At 37.6% G+C, this 26,308-nt stretch overlaps 1 long non-coding RNA gene across 6 annotated transcripts in view; it reads right to left on the bottom strand.

Annotated features, from left to right (window-relative positions):
- LOC137854579 (uncharacterized) overlaps window positions 1–26,308 on the bottom strand; it is a 179,551-nt gene that overhangs the window by 18,983 nt on the left and 134,260 nt on the right. For 5 of the 6 annotated variants that reach the window (XR_011095261.1, XR_011095262.1, XR_011095260.1 and 2 more), the window contains exon 5: window positions 1,808–1,901. The exons of the other annotated variant lie outside the window; for it this stretch is intronic. This is a non-coding gene — a long non-coding RNA (uncharacterized lncRNA). The remainder of the gene's footprint in view (window positions 1–1,807; window positions 1,902–26,308) is intronic. 6 annotated transcript variants of the gene reach the window in all.

A 26,308-nucleotide genomic window follows, 5' to 3' on the forward strand; every position in this document is an offset into this window, starting at 1 on the left:
GTGCTAGCCCTAAGGAACAGTATGGAGCATAGAGTGTAGTGGAGACACCACGGTTAGGCTCTGTAACCAAATAGGGACTCTATTGTTCTTGTACACACTGAGACCGATAAGCTGCACTTTTGCCACCCTGAGCCAAGGACCTGTCATGTTTTGACAAATGCTGTACCCTAGTGTACTTTTTGATCATTATAATATCAATATAATACCAAAAAACACCTCCATCCCAAAAGCTACCCACCTCCAAGGTGCGACCACCCCTCACCGAGCATGCGCTCTGAATTTCTTGGAGCCTATTACTTTAAACGGAGATGGGAGAACTTTTCACTAATCATAACTAAGATATGCTTGACTAGAGTCACTCAAGCTCCACCTAAAAGGTAGAAAATAACATAAATTGGCCCAAGAGAGAGGGGGTGTCAGGGAAGACACCATCCTGAGGAAATACAACATCCTTAGGACCTCCTGACTCCTGGGATCAGACGACGGGCTGAGCCTCTCTTCCCCCCCACATTGGGACACCTTTGGGTGAGATCTGAATACTTGCTTATAAATCTCTACAGAGTCTTTGATCCTTTTAACGCATTTATTTCTAGGCTGCACACCTGTAACAACTGTAACACCTGTGTATTTCATGCATACTAGCTTGCTTTTGCAGACAGTCACTATCGCCGGCAATCCAAAAGAACCTGGTTATCTGTTGCTGTAATAAACCATACTTGATTGCATTGTGATAGCTCTCATTAAATGCAACTAGAGTAAGGGTGGTTATCTGTGACTGTGATAGTTCAGTGTTCTGAATCCAACCAGACCCCCAGACGGTTAATGCATTGTTGGTGAACGTCTGACTGGACCCCTAGATGGTTAACGTGTTGTTGGCGAATGTCTGACTGGTTCACTACCCTGAATCTGACCGGGCCTGTAACAGTTAATCAGCTACACCCCTTAACACGACAGAAGCCACATAAATAAAATGTCTTTCTCAGAAAAGAACAGCAAAGCAAGTCACCAAAGAGAAATGAGCACAGAGATACAGAACCCGAAAGTTGTAAGAATTTTAATATTATTTGTAGATGGATGTATGAAATAAAGTCTTTAGAAACTTGAAACAAAGGAAAGAACTGAAGAAATGAATAGCAAAGCCTAAACCCAAATTAAGTGTTCTCTATCTGCACTAAGGGTAAGATTACTGAGGCTCCTAGAAACATGTCATGAAGCATGAATAGGACAGTCACTTGGGACTCAGGCTGCAGATCAAAGCAGATTGAGGAAAGGAAGTTGATCAGGTCCGCGTTGGCATCCCTGCAATCTGAAAGAAACCACATGCTGTGTTTTTGAAGGTTTTGTTCTGGTATGGAAAAACAAAACATTCCTGCTGGAATATATGCCTGACTAAGTAGTGGACATTTGGGAAGGTGTTTTTTTGTTTGTTTGTTTGATTGTTTGTTTGTTCTCTAACATTGTATCTATCAGTTTGGATCACACAATATACCTTTAGTCATTGTATTTACAGTAAGACTACAATTTAAATACTGAAGGTGGAAGAATAAGGTAAAAATCATTGAGAAAACTAGTGGTAATAGAAAGGAAAGAAGTTTCAAAAATATTGTTTTCATAATGTTATATGACCTTTTTGAGTAATTCCTTGACCCCTTCCCCAACCCTTCTGTCCTCTTTGCAAGAACTATCAGACTTGTCTTGCATTCAGGCAAAAAAAAAAAAAAAAAAAAAAGACCTGTTATCTTTAGAATAAAGATTTCAGTACCTTTAGCACTCTTTCTCCTACTTATTTTGTCATAAATTCGTATACCTGTGTTTCAGCCATCCCATTCAGCGTGATCAGTGCAGGTGTCTCAACATCCTCCTTCAGTTAGCTCAGGTGTCTCTGCTTTGATGCATTAGATCTTGGGAAAGAAAAAAAAAAAAAAGAAAAAAAAACAACAAACAAACAAACAAAAAACCTTCTTAACCCATTAACTCAAACCATTACAGTTGAAGTGTAAAAAAAAAAAAAAAAAGTGAAAAATAAATAAATACTGCTTATTTTACTGAAGAATCACAGGAAGGTTAGCAACGAATGTCTCTAAAATCAGTTGTTTACATATCAGCCCCATTTTATTGATTACCATTTTTCTTAACCCCGGTTGCTTTCTACTGAATTCTCCAAGCTTCAGAAAGAATTAAATCACATCATTTAACAAGGAAAATAAAACCATGTGTACTTGATTGTTTTCCAGTTGTGGATGCTCAGCTATGTGAAGAAGTACCCTGGCTACAAATCTCTGATGTAAATTTAGTTGCTTTTGTTGTTTGCATAGCATTTTTACTAAGTAATCTCACTCAGAAAACAAGTGTCTATTCAAACAAATACTGCAGCTGTGTGATGTTGCAGACCTTTCAGAGTCATGGAAAATCATCCCACTAATGTGTTCCCGGATTAATTCTCATGTCAGTGGTGTCAAAACAGACTCTTTTCCATGCCTATAATAGTTTCTCCACAGCCAACACACAATACTGTTTGTTCTAGATTTTTATTGCTGATCTTCCCCCTAATGCAATATTTGCTAGGGTGTAAATTGCTAGGATGTGTATGTTTTGCCATCAGTGTTCAGTTGCATGCATGGAAATGTAGTTCTCAAATAGCTTCCGAAGACATTTACTACAAATATCATGAAGCTGTTCCATATATTTCTTTGTGTATGTTCTTATGTTCCTAAACTCATACAGAGTCATAATTTTCCAAAAGACTCTCTGCATACAAAGGTCAATAGACTGAAAGTCCTGGAGCAGACTGCTACACATGCTAGGTTTTGCAGCCTGACCCCTCGCTAATATTCACTGTGATAATACTTGATGACTACAGACTTCACTACTATTTTGTGAAAATTATTATAGAAGTAGGGGGACAGACTAAAATTAGATGGGCTTTTGGTATTTACATACAACTCCTTTTTACTTCTTCAGTGATAACAGAAGAGGAGCAAGGGGTCATATAACTGCTATCAATCACACAGATAAGTGCAGTTGGAATTTGGTCTTTTGTCAATTGTAGAGAGACTTTGGTACAACACATTTGTCGAAACCTGGGTCTTGACATGAAAATCCACAAGAATTTCTCTATCAAAACAGACATTTTTAACAATATCAAAACAATTATAATCTTTTTTGTGGATCACTCAAAGTAGGAATATATCCTATATTTCATTCACTTACCTTTTCTGCAGTAAATTCCTAATTAAGATGACTGCAAGAAAATAAAGGCTTCTTCCAAATAGTTGCTATGGGGATTAAACTAAAATCTTTAGCTCAGTCTTTAGGAATTCTTAGCAATCCAGAAGCTTACCAGCCACTTATTTTCTAAATTCACTTTTGTAAATAATAGAAGTGCCCTAAGAAGGAAAATATTTGTATGTTGTACACTATAAGCCAAGCATCAGCTTACTCTTTTTTTTTTTTTTTTCTGTTTCTGTGTGTGTTTTAATGTTTGTTTGGATGATTTTTGTAGTTTTATTCTGTTTGCAAAATACATGAATCATGAAATAGATTTATTTTATTTTTATTTTTATTTTTTTAGTATTTCAGGCAATAAATCTGCATATGACAGAATTTTGGATCTGCAGTTTGTTAAAGAGCCAAAAGGAACTCTAACGAACCTCTAATTGGAACACAATTGTACATTTTTCTTCACACAAATATTGAAGAGAAAAAAAAAAAAGAATCTAACATAAACAAAGAGGTTTTCAAAATGTCTTTTGCTTATTTTGCATAGAAGTTTACCAGCAGTTAGGAAAGCTAGCAGAGGACATACAGTTAAAACCAACTAAAGTTACACTGTTTCCTTTTGCAGCAGTGGTAGGAGCAGCAGCCCTGTTATTTGTCTACTTTACTTATTGATCATCACTCAGGCAAGAATATTATATAGCTGTCCTTGTCTTATTGACCTGACTACACTGCTGCCTCTGACACAGCTCCTGGAGCACCACCAAACACTGTCGAACTGTGGGAGATGAGTCTGGCATTGTGGAGAACCATGGGAGAGGGACATGATGTATCATGGAAGGATTCCTGAGCTGGGGGAAAATCGTCTTATGTTCGGACTTTTGCTACTCGTTCTAGGGGAAACAGTGAGACTACCAAGGGAAACTTTGAATAGACCAAGCAGCTAGGGCAAGCAAGAGTGGTGCATCCTGCAGACCAACACCTGTCTGCCTGGCTGAAGTTGCAAAGAATTGACTTTTATAACCAGGGAATGAAAACTGCTGGGAGATTTGAGATTCATCTGAGAAAGGGGGTCATAAGCATCTTTGCCAACAATCTGCTAACCTAGTAAGGAGGATTTTAAGCTAGGTGTATCAGGCATGGTGCCCAGATCCCAAAGGGATAAAGGAAAAATAGAGAGGAAATATTTACAGCACAAGGCCATCTCTCTCACTCTACCTTAGAAATCGGTGCTACTGGAGCCTACCTCAAGTGTCTGTACATGGACATGAAAAATAAGTAGGAAGAATTACAGTCCATTCACTGTCAAAGATCTGTTATATCACTGGAAATACTGAGATGTGGTGACACATCTATGGTAATGCAGTACTAGTTGCTGTTAGGGAAGATAACAATCAGTGAACACTTGAACATGTACAAATCCACAGGATGAGACAAGATGCATTCCTGTGCAGTCCTATAGATACCATCACAAGCCACACTCAATAATCTTTGAAAGATGATAGTAATAACTAAAGGTTCCTGACAAGTGGAAAGAAGGCAACATCATATGCATCTTCAAGAAGGGCAAGGGTGAAAATCAGGAAGACATAGGCTTGTTTAGCCTAATCATATGAAGATTGCAGACTAAGTCCTCTGGGAAGCCATTGCTGAGAACACAAAAGTGAATAGAGTGGTTGGGAAGACTGAGTATAAAACTACCCAGGAAAAATCACACCTGACTAACCTAAAAGTTTTTTATGAAGTGACTGGGTGAATACAATGTTTTAAAAGATACCTTCATAGTATTTTAACTTGCACAGAGGTGGAAGTAAAAATGTTTCAGTAACAAGAGGTTAATACTCCATATTCTATGTTAAGAAAATAGAGGTTTTGTGTAATTATGGAAACCTAATGAATAGATTCTCATATAAAAATATGAAAATAAACAAGCTAACTCTGTGATGCAAGAAAAAAAAATAAAAGGATTCTCTTGCAGAACTTGTTTCGGATCTGCTCCAAACTTGGTTTGTATCTGCTTTAAGTTTAGGCCCTATGACTTTTGGAACAGCTGACTGTTCAGACAGGAATGTTGGAAATATTTATGTCCATAGATTGAATTTCAGTTCTCTCCTATCCTGGTTCACATGAGGATTTCTGAATTTACCTGCTTCTTAATTTCTTAAGAACTGCAGAACCTCAGGCACCAACCAAAAATACTTGTAAAACTCTGAAAGCTAGGCTTAGTTTGTCTGTAAGCATACATTTTCTTGAGCTTTACAGCAAAAATATTCAAGCATTTTGTTCAAGAAATTCAAGTTGTTTTGAAAAATTTGTATTCATGGGAAGGAATATGTAGTAGGAAATTACAGACAGTTCAGTGATAGACTATGAAATAATGCAGAGGACTCTTATAAGCATCAGTAATTACTTTATTATCACTGCGCCCTGAAAATCCCATAATAGTGGTTTAAGAATACTGATGTCATCTCTTCTTGAAATACTCCATATATATGAAGTTATTCTTTATTTTACACATTTGTTCTGTTTTTTAAAATTACTCTCTTAGGAAGCTATAAAGGATTCTTATGCTGCCTACAACATGTCAGCAAGGTTACACAGGTTAGTTTGCACATTACCAAGCCTGGTTTTATTATCATCAGCATAAGGACCACATAGAGCAGCCATCTTCAAGACTCATTCATACATAATGGGAATTTATGAAAATAGTTCTGGAAAATATTTAAGTATTGTATACATTTTTTAATTTCATTTAAAATTTTACCTCACTAGTAACATTTTCACAAAGGAGGACGTATTTGTTTCTTGATGGTCATGTTGGTTTTTTTGCCACACCTATAAAAATGAACTGTAAGACACACTCAGAGATATCTTCTCCAAAGCCAAATAAAGTTATTTTGCTTCAATATTCTTCAAATCATTTGTAAACATTTTTTCTTCTTAATTTCTCTTTCAAAAGCTGTTATGTTTGTATCCTAGACAAAGTTAAATTACTTAATTATTCTTTATCATTTGTATTGTTATGTAAATCATGAAAATTTATTTGAATTTTCTCTAACTAAGAAACAGAAACTTAGATTATAAACACACACCTTTAAAGAATAGAAATCTGTGTGACAGCTCTTACAATTAGCAAAACATATATATGAATTAAGCAGAGATACTTGCCTGTGCAAAAATCCATTCTTTAGTATTCAGGTTATGTATATCTCTATCACTTTTACACACTTTTTGTTGTTGTTTCCATTCACTAAGGTGTGCCAAAAATTTATCTTCCAACTCAGGTAAATGAGTATTGAGTCTGTGGGGTCCAGAGAAGAGGTATGCTTTCCTTTCATCTTAAGTTTTAATGATTAAAAAACAAAAGCTGAAACCTTATTACTTCCAACTAATGTTGAAACTGTTGAGTTAGTGAAAAGCAAACACATTACCTGAATTGTATACCAACCCATGAGTGACCTACTCTTCAGCTGAGCTTTTGTGAAATAAAAAATATACTTCAGAACTTAACTTGGCCAAGTGTTCTCTTAGTTGAAAATCATCCTTTGTTACTGCCAAATGGGGACATTTCAAGTGTTATTTGCAGTTTAAAAGAAACGTTTTTAACACATGCAAACTATAAAGTTGATTTACATTTAAAAACCTAACATACTGTATTTGGCAATGAATCCTGCCTGGCAGCTTATAAAGTAGCCATAAATTTAAGAGTTCTTTTTTTTTTTTTTTTTATGATGTAATTTTATCTACTTATTGACAGTTTATCTTGTTAAAAGTATTATTGTGGAGCAGGAGTCTCATATTGCTATTAGTACAATGTTTTTTCCCCTTTTTGAAGTGCCACTGATTCTGGAATCCTTTGCTGATGACTAGAACCAGGTGATTTTCCATGTGAGAATATAGATATTCCTCACCCATGATCCATGAATGGTATTCAGTGCTGACTGGAAGAAGGATTGATGATCATAATGTTGAATGACTGGCCAACTACTCTACACCTTAATATCAAAGTTCATCTGGATATGTTTTTGTTTTTTTTTTTTCCTAGATGCAATTTCTTGAAATTGTCACAACAAAGGGCAGGGATTAAGGACAGGTGTTTGACACACATGCAACTTTGGCCTGAGGTTTAACATGACTTGGAAATGACACTAGGAATAAACAATCTGAGAAATGGTTTGTGGGGTGGAGGTGAGGTGGGAAGCTCTTCTAGTACTGGACATATAGAACACACAATACCTCCTGTTCCACAGGATAGCATACTTTAACACTGGGCCTTAAGCACTTTCTTAAAAAAATACTAATAAATAAAATATAATCTTATGATTTATTATCAGGTGGTTTTCAGAAGAACTGAACTTAATGATATTGCATATATTTCTTTTTGTCTTTGCCTTGTTAACATTGTGCTTGATGCAGTCATTGTCCATGAAGCACATTGACTTAAACATATATATATATACTTTTCTATTTTTTCACATGCTACAAATAAATCATTAATTGCCATATCTGTGCAACAGGTATGCTCCAGAGGAAAGGTGTTAGTAAACCAAGTTGTAAAACACTCTGAAAGGTTAGATTTTATCTAAGGAACACCATGCCAGAAGGTCTTAGATCGCTGTATTTAGATAGAAGCACGGTAGTTCTGCTGCTAATATCTTCCCCAGCCATTGGCACAAAACAGATGTGCTCACCATCAGTTCTGGAAACCTCATCTACAACCTCCTGCTCAGTTCTAAATTAGACACACTTGCCAGGATTTACTTCACTCATTTTAGAAGCAACTCTTGAAACTCACTGACAGACATGTATCTGATTTGAGAATACTATAAGTATCATCAGACAAAAGCCAAGAAACTTTTTGTTGTTCAAAATGAGAGCAATATTGTTTTTACTGCAGTGCCTGTTCAAAGATTCAGCAGAGACAACAAAGCAGCAAGCAAAGAGATGTAGGATTTCCTTGGATTACGGTGCAGTGTTTGCCTTTCTTCTTCCTTTGCTTATTGCAGTACAAGTCGCTGAGAACAGTTTATGCAAATCAAAATCTGAGAACAATTTGTGCAAAAAGAAGAGATGATGTCTTCTGATATGCCAACAAATTGGAACTTGTCAATAAGGAACAAAGGGAGAGACCCATAAATAAATTCTGTAGATCACAAGAAATATTTGTGAAAGGAACAAGAATGAATTCTCATGCTACTTGAAACAAAAGCATACCATACATTTTATCAAGGTAATCCTCTGTATTGAACATGATGCTTTCTTCTATACTTATACATGTGTTTATTGGCTGTCATTTAAAAAAAAAAAAAAACAAAAAAAAGTCAAACCACTGAAGTTATTTGATGCTCTATCTTTTGCCAAGTCACATGAATAGTTTCTGAAAATTTGGTTCTCTACCTACAAAACTTAAATTTATTTCTCCCTATTTAGGAGTCCAATTTCTTTGTTGTTAAAATTCATACATTATCTTGATGGAACCCAGCTGTATCTCCCAATAGTTGTCTTCCTTGTGATCACCATGTTAGTACCAAAGGCACACATTTCATTATCTATCATATATTGTATCCTTCTACAAATTGTTGTGTTTTTTTTTTGTTTGTTTGTTTGTTTGTTTTGTGGTTTTGGTGGTTTTTTGTTTTTGTGTTTTTCTTTTTTTGGTGGTGGTGTTTTTTGTTTGTTTGTTTTTGTGTTTTTGTTGTTGTTGTTTCCTATGAGATTCGTGGTAGCGCATGAAGTCATTACAGGTGGAAAAAGAATTTAGAAAAAAACACCTTTTTTTCCCTTCTTCCCAGGTCATTGGCTTGTCTGTTGCAGATTTCACAAAGCGCAATCCTTTCATATGACTACTACTGTGACAGACATGTTGATGAATAAATATGGTAAAAAGATCTACTAAGATCTAAAAAGAATACATAGTATATGTCTCAAAACTTAATTGCTTTCATACATATTATGTGCAAAGAATAGAGCACTACCATAAACGTTAAAAAATGAGAACAAGTAAAAACTGTATTTTTCATATTTTACATCTTTATCCTATTTAAAAAAAAAAAAAAAAATGGATCAAGTATAGACTCAATTAGCTTTGCTGGTAGCAGGAGACTGTTGTTGATTTATATCTGATGAAATGAAAATCAGATTCTGCAATATGTTGAGTTTGTTCATTTAAATAAGATAAAAAATGAAAAATCAATAAATGTATTGTAGAAGAGAAGGAGGAGAAAATTGAAGAGAAGAGATCCATTACTTCCCTTCAGGGAAAGGTTAGTGAGGTAGCCTTGATCGAGCACTGGCATTCTCTCAATAAACCGAATAGCAATACTTTCCTCTTGAGCTTCAGTTTATATTTTATACATTCTCATGGGCAAAATAAGAGCTAGCAAAGCAATTAGGATAGTGGAAGAGTTATGATGGCTGACACAGTAATGGAAGGTAAGAAGTTCCAAGTTATCCTTTAGCTTGTAGAACACATGACTCCATGTCATTCAGTAAACTGTATGCTTCCTTCTCTGCAAAGAGGCATTTATTTAGAAGTGTTATGCTAAATTTCTAACGTAGTGAATGAAAAAAAAAAAAAAAGTAAATTTAAAAATAAAAAATAAAAATTAAAAAGTTATTAGCCATAGAGTCAAGATATAGATATATATATATGCAAATTGAAATCTACAGATTAGGCTACACAGATGTCTCTTTGTCAGTTTGCACTTCAGTTTTAATATCCCTTGAAAGAATACTAACCTAGGCCTGTTATTTCACACCTGTTATCTTCAGGGTACTCTGCCTCCCAGCATGGAAGTCTGGGATGGGTAGCAGAAGAAAACCCCCATAATTCAAGTGGATACACTTGGAGACCTGCTACTCCACCTGGACTGCCACAAGTCCTTGGGGATCCATTAGAGTGTGCTGAGGGAGCTGGCAGATCACAGAATCACAGAACTATAGGGGTTGGAAAGGACCTCAAAAGATCACCGGGTCCAACCCCCCTGCCAAAGCAGGTTTCTCAGAGCAGGCTGCCAAGACGGGCCTTTAATATCTCCAGAGAAGGTGACTCCACAACCTCCCTAGGCAGCCTGTTCCAATGCTCCGTCACCCTCACCATGAAGAAGTTCTTTCGCATGTCAGTGCGGAACTTCCTGTGCTCTAACTTGCAGCCATTGCCCCTTGTCCTATCCCCACAAACTACTGAGAAGAGGTTGGCTACATCCTTCTGTCCCTCACCCCTCAGATATTTATATACACTGAGGAGATCCCCTCTCAGTCTTCTCTTCTCCAGGCTGAACAGACCCAGGTCTCTCAGCCTTTCATCTTTGTGGCCCTCTGCTGGACTCTTTCCAGGAGATCCCTGTCTTTCTTGTACCAGGGAGCCCTGAACTGGACACAGTACTCCAGGTGAGGCCTGACCAGGGCTGAGTAGAGGGGGAGGATCACCTCCCTTGACCTGCTGGCCACACTCCTTTTAATGAACGCCAGGATCCCATTAGCCCTCTTGGCCACAAGGGCACAGTGCTGGCTCATGGTCAACCTGTCGTCCACCAGGACCCCCAGGTCCTTTTCATCAGAGCTCCTCTCCAGCAGGTTGTCCCCCAGCCTGTAGTGATACTTCGGGTTGTTCCTTCCCAGGTGCAGGACTCTACACTTGCTCTTATTAAATCTCATTTGGTTTCTTCCTGCCCATCTCTCCAGCCACTCCAGGTCTCGCTGAATGGCAGCACAGCCTTCTGGTATGTCAGCCACTCCTCCCAGCTTTGTGTCATCAGCGTACCTGCTGAGGGCAGACACTATTCCCTCATCAAGGTCGTCGATAAAGATATTGAACAAGACCGGACCCAGCACTGACCCCTGGGGAACACCGCTAGTCACAGCCCTCCAGCCAGACTCTGCTCCTCCAATCACCACCCTCTGAGCTCGGTCAGCCAGCCAGTTCTCAACCCACCTTGCTGTCCACTCCTCTATCCCACACTTCCTCAGCTTTGCTAGTAGGATATCATGGGAGACAGTATCGAAAGCCTTGCTAAAGTCAAGGTAGATGACATCCACCGCTCTCCCCCCATCTACCCAGCTGGTGACGTCATCATAGAAGGCAACGAGGTTGGTCGAGCACGACTTCCCCTTGGTGAATCCATGCTGACTACTCCTCATAACCTTCTTCTCTTCCAATTGCTTGGAGATGGCACCCAGAACAAGCTGCTCCAATACCTTTCCAGAGACAGAGGTGACACTGACTGGCCTGTAGTTTCCCAGATCCTCCTTCCTGCCCTTCTTGAAGACTGGAGTGACATTGGCTATCCTCCGGTCTTCAGGCACCTCACCCATTCTCCAGGACCTTTCAAAGATGACAGAGAACGGTTTGGTGATCACATCTGCCAGCTCCCTTAGCACACATGGATGCATCCCATCAGGACCCATGGATTTGTGTGCGTTGAGCCCACTCAGACGCTCCCAAACCACTCTCACGTCCACCAGGGGGGAGCCCTCCATTTCCCAGACTCTTTGTCCTATTGCCAGGGGCAAGGAGTCCCAGGGGAGTGTCCTTGAAGCATAGGCTGAAGCAAAGAAAGCATTTAGTATCTCTGCCTTCTCAGCATCTGCCGTGACCAGGACACCACCGTCATTCAGCAAGGGACCCACATTATCCCTAGTCTTCCTCTTGCTGTTTACATACTTGAAAAAACCCTTCATATTATCCTTTATCTCTTTTGCAAGCCTCATCTCTAGGTGGGCTTTAGCCTTCCACGTCTCATCCCTGCAGGCCCTGACAACACATCTATACTCCTCCCAAGAGGACAGGCCATTTTTCCACATTTCATAGACCTTCCTCTTCCTTTTGATCTTATTGATGAGCTCCTTGCTCATCCATGCGGGTTTCCTGCCCTCCTTCCCCAATTTCCTATTCTTCGGGATGCACCGATCCTGAGCATGGAAGAAGTGCTGCTTAAATGTAGCCCAGCTCTCACAAGCACCTGTGACTTCTAGCAGCCTATCCCATGAGATATTTCCAAGCAGGTCCCGGAAGAGTTCTAAGTTGGCTTTTTGAAAGTCCAGGGTAGCAGTCCTGCTTTTAGCCTTACTTCCTTTGCCTAGTTCCATGTGGAACTCCACCATCTTATGGTCACTGCATCCCAAGCTGCCCCCAACCTTCACATCCCTAACAAGGCCATCCCTGTTGGTAAGAACGAGGTCCAGGAGCACCCCCTGCCTCATCGGCCCCTCCACCACCTGTGTCAGAAAATTGTCCTCAACGCATTGTAGGAAACATTTGGACTGCTTGTACTTGGCCAAGTTGCTTACCCAGCAGATGTCTGGGTAATTGAAGTCCCCCATGAGGACCAGCGCTCATGATCGTGAGGCTACTAGCAGCTGCTCATAGAAGGCCTCATTGACTTCCTCCTCCTGATCTGGAGACCTGTAGTAGATCCCCACCACCGTGTCTCCCATAGCAGCCACCCCTTAATTCTTACCCACAAGCTCTCCACTTGTCCTTCACCCTCACCCAGCTGGAGCTGGGTACACTCTAATTGCTCCCTCACATAAAGGGCAACCCCACCCCCTGACTTCCCCAGCCTGTCTTTCCTAAAGAGGACATAGCCCTCAATGACAGCATTCCTGTCATGCGAGCTGTCCCACCACGTCTCAGTGATCACAACGAGATCGTGGCCCCGTGACTGAACACAGATCTAGAGCTCATCCTGTTTATTTCCCATGCTCTGTGCGTTGGTGTACAGGCACTTTAGGGAAGCAGCAAGTGCAGTTACCTCTGGGGGGATGCAAGAAGAAGATATTGGATGGGGGATCGGAAATGCTACCTTCACTGAGGAGCCCTCAGACAATCCTATGGGAGAGCTCAGAAGTTCTTCCCTGTCTTCAACAGTGACAGTAGTGACGACTTCCCCCAGCCCTTCTCTGTCACATTTAGCTCCCCTCCCTTCCCCCATCAAACATAATTTAAAACCCTGGTAATCAGCCCAGAGAGCTTACTCCCCAACACACTTGTGCCCCACTTTCTCAGTTGGTGTCTGTCCGTAGCCCACATACCCGGCTTCTCAAAGGATGGCCCAAGATCAAAATACCCAAATCCCTGGTGACACCACCCCCTCAGCCATTTACCTGTCCTGTTCTGCTCCTTCTATCTGCATCCCAGTCACCCAGCGGGAGGACAGAGGAGAACACTACCTGCACTCCCGACCCCCTCAACAACCTCCCCAGGGAAGCAAAGTCCTTTTTAATATTCTTCATTTTTCTAATAGCAGCTTCCTGGCATCCAACCTGAATGACTGCAAGAGGATAGTAGTCCTGCAGTTTAATGAGTCATGGCAGAGCCTTCCTAACATCTCTGACATGTGCCCCAGGAAGACAGCACACTTCTCTGTCTAGGTTATTCATATAATAATATATATATTATTCTGCTGGAGGGTAGAAAGGCCCTTCAGAGGGACCTGGACAGGATGGGTGAATGGGCAGAGGCCAACGGGATGAGGTTCAAAATGTCTAAGTGCCAGATCCTGCACTCTGGCTACAACCCCATGCAGTGCTACAGACTTGGAGCAGAGTGGCTCAAAAGCTGCGCAGAGGAAAAGGATCTTGGGATGTTGGTCAATGCTTGCCTGAACATGAGCCAGCAGTGTGCCCAGGTGTCCAAGAAGGCCAATGGCATCCCGGCTTGTATCAGGAACAGTGTAGCCAGAAGGACCAGGGAGATGATCGTCCCCCTGTACTTTGCTCTGGTGAGGCCACATCTTGAGTACTGTGTTCAGTTTTTGGCCCCCCACAACAAGAAAGATATCGAAGCCCTTGAGCATGTCCAGAGAAGGGCTATGAAGCTGGTGAAGGGTCTGGAACAGAAGTCCTATCAGGAGCGGCTGTGGGAACTGGGCTTGCTTAGTTCAGGGAAGAAAAGACTCAGGGGAGGCCTTATTGCTCTCTACAAGTACCTGAAAGGAAGGTGTGGGAAGCTGGGGGTCAACTAACGTAACTAGAAATAGGATGAGAGGGAATAGCCTCAAGTTGCACCAGAGGAGGTTTAGATTGAAAATTAGGAGAATTTTCATCTCAGAAAGAGTAGACATTAGAACAAGTTGCCCAGGGAGATGGTGAAGTCACTGTCCCTGGGACCATTTAAGGAAAGGTTGGACGTGGTGCTTAGGGACATGGTTTAGTTGGTAATATTGGTGGTAGTGTAGTGGTTGGACCAGATAATCTTGGAGGTCTTTTCCAACCTTAATCATCCTATGATTCTATCTCATGGATGTTATTATCACATCATATATGTTAAAAAAATAAATAAATAAATATTTCACATGAAGTGTAGGTAAATTTTATATATATCATCCTACATTTGGCTATTTTTGCATTGAATAGTTTTGAATTTTAAAATCAAACAAAATAACAACAAGAACAAAAAAACTTTTGGGTGTTTTTCCCCTTTTTCTTCATTCTCTACAAATATATGAATTAACATTTTTATTCTCTTAGTTCATGGAGACCAGTTAAACAGTGGTGTGCAATGCCAGATAACATGTAAATGGCCACAGTTATCCAGTGCCCTCACCATACAGAGGCACTACTTTTCTCATTGTTTGTGAAAATTCCTGAGGAACTCTGAAAATCCCAAAGGAATTCCAGTTCTACAAATAGGTGAGCAGACATAGGTAGGGAAAAGGAAGACAAGCTAAGGGAAACAATAGATGTATGTGAACAGGTCTTGTCTGACAGTAGCCCAAAACAGAATTACCCTTTCTCCCCTTTCTTGTTTTATGTTTGATTTTCTTGTGTTCTGTCTTCCAGGGCAGATATATGTTCATTTTTCTGTTTAGAAAGCAGCCATCACATATGGATTACACATGGTTTACCAGTTCTGTCTATGAATTACCATCTAACATGACAATAAACTGTTAATGCACTTCATAGTTGTCTATGTTTTAAACTATCATTTACTATGACTGCATGTAGGAATTCCATTCAACCATCAATTTCTTAAGCACAGTTATTATGAAGAAGAATTACGTTGGCTTAAGTGCTTTTTTATAGGCCATCTACTTCTCTCCATAATTATGGCTACAGCTTTTAAACTAAAAAGTCAGCAATTGGGACTTGGAAATGGAAATACAGAAGCCTTTGGGACAGCTGTACTATGCAAATAGGGAAGGTCAGGCTGTTTTCTTGATTAATGGCTCATTTGTTCCAAGTAGTGATGTAACAGCTACATGTCAAGGTTTGTTAGGCAGTAAATAAATATTTCAGCTGACAAATGCATTATTGTCTAATAAAACAGCATATTTACATGGAAACCCAAAGGGATTACAAGCAAATCATCTGGGAATTATACATGCAAATGTATTTCTATTATTTCTATGCAACATATGTGGAAGTCGCTTGTATTATTTCTTTTATTGAAGAGGACAAAGAGCTTGGTGGTAAAGGAACAGGACTGGAAAAGAAAAATTAATTGTCTTCCTTCCTTCATTTGAGAACTGAAAGGCAGATAAGAAAGAAATAGTACATCAAAATGGAGGGAAAAACACCTTCAGAGTCAAACAATTCTAGAGTCAATCCTTTGGCCATGGGTGTGAGTTGGACAAAGCTACACAGTCAAACTCTTGGCCTCCAAAACATTGTAGCAGTGGCCAAACTGCCTTTTGAGAACGTCCCCTGCCTGTGTCAACTGTCAAAGAATGGAAAGGGTTGAAAGAGAGATGACTGCCTCACCAGGGCATCTGTATAAGTAGGTATGGGTACTCTTGAGGTATGGGTAGTCAAGCCTGAAAGACCAGGGTTGTCCCCTGCCTCATGACAGTAGCAGCACTGGTCACCTCAGCTTGGAATACTTGTCTCCAGCGGGAATGTCCTGTGTTAGTGAAAGTCCTGCACATCCTTGTTAACTATATCAGTAGAAGTATTTATATCTGGATATTAAAGAGACGCTTTCATTCCTTTTCAAAATCAAATTATTTTCTCTCTAAGACTCTGAGGTACCTACCATACACACTGTGTTTTGAGGATATAAAGGATACAATTCATTGTCCATGTTTGTTTGTTTTTTTTTTGTTGTTGTTGTTGTTTTAAGCAGACCTGATTTCAACTGCACAGAACAGATCACTGAACTCTGGTATATTTCAATTCCCAAGCTGAGAAAAGGGGGAAAGGTTTTTGAATAAAATTTAACATATGCCAGTTAAAAACAATATTGCATAAAACACGAGAAAGAGAGGAAACTGTGGTGTAGTTAAAGAAAATATTCTGTTTGCAGAGAACTGCAGGTTGCTGTTGGTAATACACATAGTAGGCATGGAAACAAACAGTGAACAGTGGAGAATAAGACATTTCAAAGCGAAACACTATGTACATAATGATGTTGCCTGGGGGACTTAGAATATTCCTTAGTCTTAATGTTTCAGCAGAAAAGAGCACAGCAACCCAAGGAAGAGATTGGCTTCCATTTTCAAGAAATAGAAATGGCATGTTTAATGGCTTTTATCAGTGGGTAAGAACAGAAAACAGCATAACTGAAATTATGAAAAGCCAATGGAAACCCAGAGCAATAATTTTAAAAGAGGTTCTGTATTGAAGACAAAATAACAGGATTAGGAACATTTTTGCTAGTGGCTTATAATGAATAAAGGGTATTTAAAATTAAGGCAAAGACAGGCATACAAAACATTTCCAAGCAACAGTTCTTATGTGTTGACTAAATTAAGTGTTTAAAAAAGATAGTTGAGCAACAGCTGAAGTTATATATAGTCAGGAAAATCCTGTATTTTCTAATTTCTGTGATAGTGGTATGTAGGAATCCCATCTCACCTGGGGACATATACCTGAAGTTCTACATATCTGTGTAGTACAAGACTTTCCACTATTCAGTAGCATTACACAAAGACAGCAAATATGAAGGCCTGGGGAGAAGGCCTGGTAAAATTTTATGAGAACTGAAGCACAACTGATTCTCACAGAAGTCTATTTCTAAAAGTGGAACTTAGTCAATTTTAAATAGCCAGAATTTTAGTCCAAATTTTTAATACAAACTCAGCATAGAGTAAGAGAATATCTGAGGGTAGGTAAAGGATACTTTGTAGAGGAACTTCTTTTTTGGCAGATCGCAGGCATAGACTGCTCAGCAGCCTTGCAGATTTGAAACAAACTTCTAAGCATACAGCTGATAGCTGAATATGGTCTTTTGTTCAAAATCTCAGCCGGCTACAACTCCAAGGTCACTTAGACAGTAGGCTAAGTCATCTGCCTGTGGAGCCACCACAGCCTGGTAATTGTAAAGCTCCGGTTAGGTTTTTGTTATCAAGCAGGACACATTACCTTGGACTCAGTCTGAACCAGCAGAATTCCTACATGATGTCTGGCTACTGTTCTCCAGAACCTACTCGCATCTGCCTAAACCATACCACAAACACATACCTGTGGTTTCATCTCTGACCTTACTGTTCCGTGGTATTTTGTTTTAAGAAACAACTGAGTCTGACTGTCATCTTACATTGTAGAACTGTGTTTTTCTGCAAGTTTTATTTTATTCTTATTGTCCTCATATTCACTGAAGTCCCTCCCAAAGTCACTCTGCAGTACAACATAGAAGCCTGTTGTGCAAATCAAGCTTCTTATCTCAGCATTGGTCAAACAATGTCACCAATGAAAGCTTTCCTTGATTGTCTATCTGGTCTTTCCAAAGGCAAACTAGTGTTTAGTTGCTTTAGAAATATGTTAAAAATAATTACTAAATGCTTTCATATATAAATTCCATATAATATAAAAATGATTTTGTGGTTTTTTTTTTTTTTTTTTTTTTTTTTTTTTTTTTTACAGAAGTCTTTTTCTCCATGAACAGTTAATACACATCTTCTAATAGTTTCCCTTTTTTATGGGTAACCTTTGACCTAAGCTAACAGAAAGTAAATGCCTCCTGGAGCTGAAGCTGCATGCCCTTGGCAAGAAGTGTGCATGGCAAAGGAAAAGCGCGTGAGGCTGTCTCAGCAGCAGCAGGCTAGTTCATAAGCTAAGAGTTTCCACAAGCTGCTGTTTCAAAATCACCCCTGTCCCATAAAGGCCCCATCTGTCTGCCTCCCTTCCCTTGCCTTTGCTTCATTTTCATCCTTCTAACCACCCACAACCCCACAAACACAGACAGCTCCTAGTGATCCTGCACAGAAGGGTATGTAGAAAATGGAAAATAATGTGAAAGAAGAGAAAGATAGTTCAAGCTGTGCTAGGGGAGATTCTTTTAACTAGAATACAAATGGCTTCAGTGCAAGTAGTTTCATACTTTTAAAACATAAATAGAATAAATTGGTAAAATTTATCTGTTTACTACTCATCTGTTTACTACTCATAAGAAGAATTCTTGGGAGAAAAAAAAATAAACAAACAAATAAATAAATAAATAAAAGGAGGAGGAGGATGGAACAAAGATTGAGGACTGCACATGATTATGAGCAGACCTTGGTCTATGGATTCATTCCTGTAACTTGCTTGACATTTGGTTATGATATGCTGATGACGATCACTGCCACTTTATCGCAAAAGAGCTATTCTCTTCTGTATGCCGGTGGCAGCCAAAATCATCCAAGTCCCTGACAATTTTATTTCTGCTCAAGCAGTGTCACATAAAAAGCAAACCCAAACCATGAAGCTATGTATGTCATAAAAAAATTACTTGCATAACTCAAAATTCATAAAACTTGAAAACAGCTGTATTGCATTTCCCAAGGCCTGATGAAACTCCACGCTGTTCTTTGAACCTGTTCATCCTTATTGTACACATCTGCAAGGAGACAGTAAGAAACCAAGTCTTCTGAAGAACTCAGATTGACATATACAATATACATGCACAATGTTGAAAAAAAAAAAAAAACATAATCCTAGTTCAGGTGAGATAATGTCATTAGCATTAATGTACATTATTAATTAATTAATTAATTTTAATTAATTAATGTACATTAATGTGCATTAATGTTAATGTACAGTTCTTTAGAACACAGGAAAAGCTCATATGGGGCATTAGTAAATGATACAGTATATAACATTAATATTTAGCAGAATAATTTGAACTATTTGCCTCTAATCCAACTGCAGAAAATTTGTTAGCTCAATCCATATACTTTCTCATAAAATATCTTGCATAACCTAAGTAGATCTGACTCAACATTTACTGAATCACAAAGGCAATTTAATTATGGAGAAACTGAGAAATTCTGCTTGGAATACTGGCTGTCTGAGGGCTATAAATGCTATATAAGTCTTCACAGGAATCTGTTCTCAATAGCTGTTTGGAATAATACAGTGGCCACTGAAACACACTGGGTATGAAAAGTTGAGGATATTAATCGTCAGTAAAATCCAATAATGTGCTACCCTACTGAGCTTACTATAAAATCTAATTTTAAATTTTTCAGTAAAATTCCATTGTACAGTACAGTACAGTTCTATGTCATTGTAAAGTTTTTTTGGGGGAGGGGGCAAACAATAAAAGAAAAAAAATGAAAAGGGAAAAGAAAGAGAGAAAGAAAGAAGGAAGGAAGGAAGGAAGGAAGGAAGGAAGGAAGGAAGGAAGGAAGGAAGGAAGGAAGGAAGGACGGACGGACTCAGGTCTAGCTATTTGTTTTGGTTTTTGACACATTCTGGTAATATCTTTCAATTGACTAAAGTTGACCAAATCACAACAATAAATATGAATTATGATATGTCACTATGTGTATTTTATAAAACTTAAAAGGGAATTACAATTATTTAGAGGCAGCGTGAAGAGTTACATGCAATAGAAAGTCATCTGCAGCAATTATGGAATTTGACCAGAAAGTCAGTCACTGTTGTCTGTGACCCTGGCACACTTATATACTTACACACTTTGTTGTGGGGAATAGTTAAGTAACACCTCTAATATCAAACCTTCTACCCCCTTCCCATCTTTTCCATTTGTGTCTATCCAAAACTAGTCAGCACATCTGACAACACGTTTGTTTTCTTTTGGTCAAGATAAGTAAATGCATCAAAGTCAGCATGTCTTGCAGAGAAATATTGATTTTGACAAAATTTACAGTGGGAGTTTTCAAGTGTTCAGGGTAGTTTCTTGAATCATTTCCAGTTGCAAGAGTCATGAATTCAAAAGTTGACCTTTCTGATCAGAAAACAGATGTTTCTTCATAATTCCCTTTCCTGAAAATATTTGAAAGGGTTTGTTTTTGTTCTAATTCATAAGAAAAACAAATTTTCAAACCTCGATATCTCAAACAGAATTGTTGATTTCTGTCCAGCTTTTCATCTGGTGAAGATACTCTTGAAATGTAAACTTTCTGCTGGGGATGAGATGCTGTCAGAGCAACCATTCTTACCCAGTGTGTTTCTGTTCTTCTTAGGGTTGGAGCCTTTGACAGATAGTAATTAAGGCCAGATTATTCTCAAGAGGTATTTAGTTTTAAATATCTTTCTATATATTGTTATAATACCAAAACTTTTACTCTTTATGTCATCTTTAGTGATGTAAGAGAGCAAAACTAAGGCCAGAAATATTTTTATGAATAAAGGCTTAAAGGATAGTATTGTTCTGTTTTTTTTTTTTTGTTTTGTTTTGTTTTGTTTTCTTTTCTTTTCTTTGACTCTCTCCATGACAGGAGAGAATGTGGTATCAGACCCTGTGAACAGATTGTCCTCAGTAGACAATATATTTAAAATATGTTATGAATATATATTATAAATATAATATATAATATATAAGAAATATAATATATTTAAAATGTATTCTTAAAATTGGGTGTTTGGTTTCTTATATTCATTAATTTGCTTCAAGCCAATCAGCTTCTTTTAGGTAATCAGGTTAAAACTTTATTGGCTTTTATTAGACATATAATTTTTTAATGCTGTTTGTTTATAGTCTGTTATTTCAAAAAAATATAAATAAGATTCATACAGAACTTCCTATTTTATGAAGGTTGTTTTTTTCTACCTTTATTTCCTATAACATTCGCCTTAGTTACAACACATTTTCAGTTTCATTACTCTAGAAGGGACGTGTCTAAACCATGGCAAAAGGAACATCTGTCTCTACAGAATGTGCAAAAAATGAATGTTAGCCTTGTGTCTATTTCATTCAGCAAGGGGCCTCAGGCTCCTTTTGAGGTGGATGTCAGGAGCAGCCTGGGATAGCCTGTCAACAGGGGTCATCCTACAGCCCCAGCCAGGAGCAGTGCAGCCCCAGCCCTGGCACCAGGCACCTCTCTGGGGATGGGCTGAGGCCGGGCCATGGGTAGTGGTCAGGATCAGGCCCAGTGAAGGGAATTAGAATAAGCAGAACCCTAAGATGGTGGGTAGGGGTAGCAGAGTATTGGGCATTTTCCTAATTGCCACTGGTATCCAACAAAAAGGCAAGAGCATCATTCTGTACTCCTAAATCAAGGCAATCAGAGGTGCATAGCCCAGGTTTCTTTCTACAGCTATAGTGTAATCTTCTGGAGACCACATAGTAATGATTTTAAGAAGGCAAATTGAATCATTCAGCACAAGACAAGAAATTTAATAAATACAGCCCAAGACATTAAAGGTGAATTAAAAAAAATCACAAATACTATGTACATGATAATCATCACAGAATACAACCTAAATGAAATTATGTCTTGTATGGACAATAAGGTTTGGTGCACATTCAGGCTGACATTTCTGGAAACAGTGTTATAGAAATTTGGGATAACTTTCATCTTTTCACTTAATTTATTTTGTAAGTAAGTAAAGAGTACATGATTCCTAATTATCTTTAGTTTAGTGCAGTAAATCATGTTATCGATGTCCTCATCTTTACGATAAACCTTGCTAAGTTTTGGAGTTAAATTAAAAAACATCAGTGGGTGTTACTTTGTAAGTCAAAGATCTATGTCATCAGACCTATCGCATGTTCAGTTAGTGTCTATAACCTTCTAAGCTTTGGTCTATAGCCAAAAAGATTTATACATTTTTCCCCAGGAATAGCCTCTTCAATTAAGATTGTCACTAGCCAACATTAATAGGACTTTCTAGACACAGCTAGCTAATAATATCTCAGTCTTCAGAAGTTATGAAATGCTCCCCTCTTTCCACCAGCATGCTGGAAATTATTAGGAAGACACATTCATCTGGTACTAAATCATCCCTTTTTTGCTTCTTCATTTCCCCAAAGTCTTCTGCTATTTCCAGTCTATTGGGCAGTAGAATGTAGCAGTTACAGCTTGTACTTCTATCTCAGTGACTAGCCTGCACTAATGAGCAGTTAGATTCAATCAACTCCGTCAAATAAAAACATGGTGTTTATACTGAACTTCTGTTTCCCAGCTTTGTAAAGAATAGTCCATAATATAGTCACTAACAAGGAGGATGGAAGGGAGTGATTTGGGCAGAATAATTCATATGTTAAATAGTTGATCTCTATTATTTGTATGTTTTAAGGAATTTCAATGAGAAACCAACTACGTGTCACAATCTGTGGCATAATCAAGAAATTGTACAATTAATATATTTCCTCCTGTACATTTTACAAGATCTTACAAAGACAGGGGAAGAAGTCTTCACTGAGGATATCATATAATTTGGGAAGGGAGAAATCGGCTGGCTTTCTATCACAATTCACATTCTATGCAAGAATGTAAAATAGATGAGAAATTTATTTTCCAAAAAGTTTTTTCCCTACCAAGGGAAATCAACTAATCTAATAAAAAAGAACTGTTTTATGCTTTCTCATAAGTATAAAGTAACAATCACAGTTACCATACATTTCACTAAATCATAATATAGCTCTTAGTGTACACTGAAAGTTCATATGCTTTCAACCGTAATAAACATTAATCAGTAATCAGATAATCATTAGATATGAAAAGGAGATAAAAGTTCAAAGAGCAGTTGTTGCTAAAAAGTCTCTCTCAAGAAAACATCGCAAGCAATCCTTGATATGTGATGACCAAGCTACATCTAAGAAAAGTCATAAGTAAGAGAAAGGTAAAGTGTTGCAAGTATATTCTTACTGTTAATGTTAATGATTTTGTTAATGATAGTGTTAATGATTTTGCTCCTGTTTTTTTTTTTTGTTTTTTTTTTTTTCTGTTGCTTTCTCACCAGTCCTGAAATAGGAAATTAAGTCTTCTCTTGTTAGCTCTCTAATTTTGTCTGTTTAAAACCAAATTTGCAGAGCTTTACAGGTAAAAGGGTAATTTCTGTTATTTCTGTTAAGGTATTAAGGTATTTCTGTTTCTTCAGAAATAGCATGCTGAAAGAAGATATTATACATGTAAGTCATTTAAGTGTCTGAAACATGGCATAATTTTCACAGGTTTCACAGGTCATCTGTCCTTTCCACCAAGTCTTTAGGCTTAATTAGAGCTCTGGTAGGTGACAGGATTCAGAGAGAAATTCTCCCCTTACTGGGCAAACACCAGTGCCCTGCTGGCAAGGATGAATTAGTCATGAGACAATTTAACATAATTACAGAAGGCGGTGGCGGTGTGATGTTAATCATACACCACTATCACATACTAATCTTTTGGGAATGTTTTTCGATGTTCTTCAGAAAGAGATGGCACTGTGCCTGACACAAAGAAAATCCACAGACAACACTCACAGATGTGTCAAAAACAGCCAGTGTGTTTGCCTAACTCATTCTTACATCTAAAAATAAAACCAAATCCAAAAATGAAACTTTGAACAAAAATTCAACTTTACAGAGGTCTAAAACTTGCAGGATGCAAGGGCACATATGGGGAAAACATGATGCGTTTGGGAGGATAGCATTACAGTAATATACATTTCCACCAACTGCATGCAGAAAGGTTGAACGCGTATTTATACAGCAATAGTAAAATGCTGAATGATTTAACAGAAAGTGAAAATGAAATACAAGAAGTAGGCCAAGAAAATTGAAGGAACAGTAGTTAGAAATTCTACACTGAACACTACAGAAAGGAAAATGTTAATGAAAGAGGAAATGCCTTGGCTGTAGTCAAGCATTGCTGACTTTAAAGTGAACACTCCAATGGGACAAATGTGAACTTTGGGCATTTCTGATGCTTGATTTAAGTTAAATCATTTATTAAATGCATGCAGCTGGCTAGAATTTCCTGAAGTCCTAAGTAGTCATAAGTACATGTAAGTGCTTTGGTCTATAAATAAAATAGAATAACATAAAATAAAATGAAATAAAATATTATTTTGTTTTTAAGGTCAGTTTCAGAAATGAATTATAGTTGAAGAGGGTATTTTTTTTAAAAAAAATTGCTAGCTTGACACATCAGTTGAAGATTCTTTATTGTACTTTACTTTCTGTCCTATCATCTGAAGATATTTTCCTGCTGTGGAATCGACCATATATATTTTATATTGTCTAATATTTTAACAAATAAATACATCTGGATGAAATCAGATTGTCCTGCAGATGTTGAAATCTAGCCTTGTTTGAAAGTAACTACTTACATAGAATTTAAATGTCTCCTGTAAAAACTCTTTTTAGCAGAGAACCAAACTGTATTGTTTTGCATCTGTGTGCAACTATTGCTCTTTATTTTGTTTATAATCACTTGCAACTGACATTGGCAAAGAACCATATGGCTAGGCACCTTCTTCAGTTTGTCTTATTCAGTTTAAATATTAGTTTGACTTAAAACCTGCAACATAAGTAAGGTATGCAAGGGCTATTTTAACTTATTTTATTAGCTGGGTTTCAAAGACTTTCCACCAAAAATAACCAGTTCCATTTATAAATAAATAAATAAATAAAATTCAGTCTAATAATGGTTGTTATGGTTGTTACTTTTCCCTTCTAACTGCCAGAACAGAAACCAACAATTTGTACGTTACAAACGTCTTCTGGATTATTTGTTAATTAAATGGTCTATATAACAGTCTTGTTCCTCTGTGCATGTTTGTGTGTGTCTTTCCACATTTTGTAAATAAAACATTAATTTCCGTTAAGGTTAAATTTCCTTAAATTCAGAATCTAGATAAAATTATATGTCATTTCTAATCTCTTTAAAAATTCTACTCTTCTTTCTATGTTTCTTAATATTATAGATCTGCTTTTAGTTATTGTCTGGGTTGATACTAACCTGTTATTGGCTTTCTTTATAATACTAATATTAGGGATATTTGTTATTCTCTGTAATAGTTAACTTTTTATCTTAGTTTCAAAACCTTGTCACAATTATCTGGTAGAATACATACTTCACCTGTCACTGTGTCTTACACATTTTTTCCTTGATATCCCTTGGAAGCTATACACTTGTTTATTCAGCACTCACACTGTTATTGTACTATTGTACTATGTTATTGTACTGCAACTTCAGGATTGCAGTTTATTCATTTTTTCTTGACTGTCATTTAAACTGTATATATTAGTATATATATATATTAAATATATATATATATTAATTATATATAATAAATATATATATATAATAAATATATATATATTAAAATATATATATATATTAAAAAGAAAAAAGAAAAAAAAAAGTGAGAGAGATATGAAACTTGTATTTCTCCAAAATTGTTTTTCATCAGTGGAGCTGGTATTTTGCCATAGGAAAACATTGGCCTATTAAAACTATATTGCAAGGAAAAGATCATCTCATTTAGAAAAAAAAAAAAAAATCTTGGGAAAAATGTTGTAATGCCACCTTCTTGGAATAATATATTTCTCATATTTATTTTAAGTTTACTGCTATACTTGCCTATTGTTGTTTGTTTGTTTTTTTGTTTGTTTGTTTTTGTTTTTGTTTTTTTTGTGTGTGTGTGTGTGTGTGTGTGTGTGGTTTTTTTCTTTCTTTTTTTTTTTTTTTTCCAAATCGGATTTTCTGGTTAATCTTGGCATTTCTTACTGAATGGAAATTCTGAGACCTGAGCAGCTGCATTTATGAGCTATCTTCACAGCAGACATCAGGTGAGAACCCCTTAGAGAGATCTACAGACTTGGACTTCTGTTGGATTGTAGAAAAGTAAGAGTCCAAGAGCAGAGATTGATTTGCCAGATTGCTAGTAATGGATTTATCATCTCTCAAACAAGTGGATGCATTCAATGTTTTCACTTTGCACAGTCAGTCCAAAGTGGGTGTGAAAGCCATTTAGTTTCTCTTAAAAGACATTTCCTACA

Source organism: Anas acuta, chromosome 3 (genome assembly GCF_963932015.1).
Source record: "Anas acuta chromosome 3, bAnaAcu1.1, whole genome shotgun sequence".
NCBI classification, from domain to species: Eukaryota; Metazoa; Chordata; class Aves; order Anseriformes; family Anatidae; genus Anas; species Anas acuta.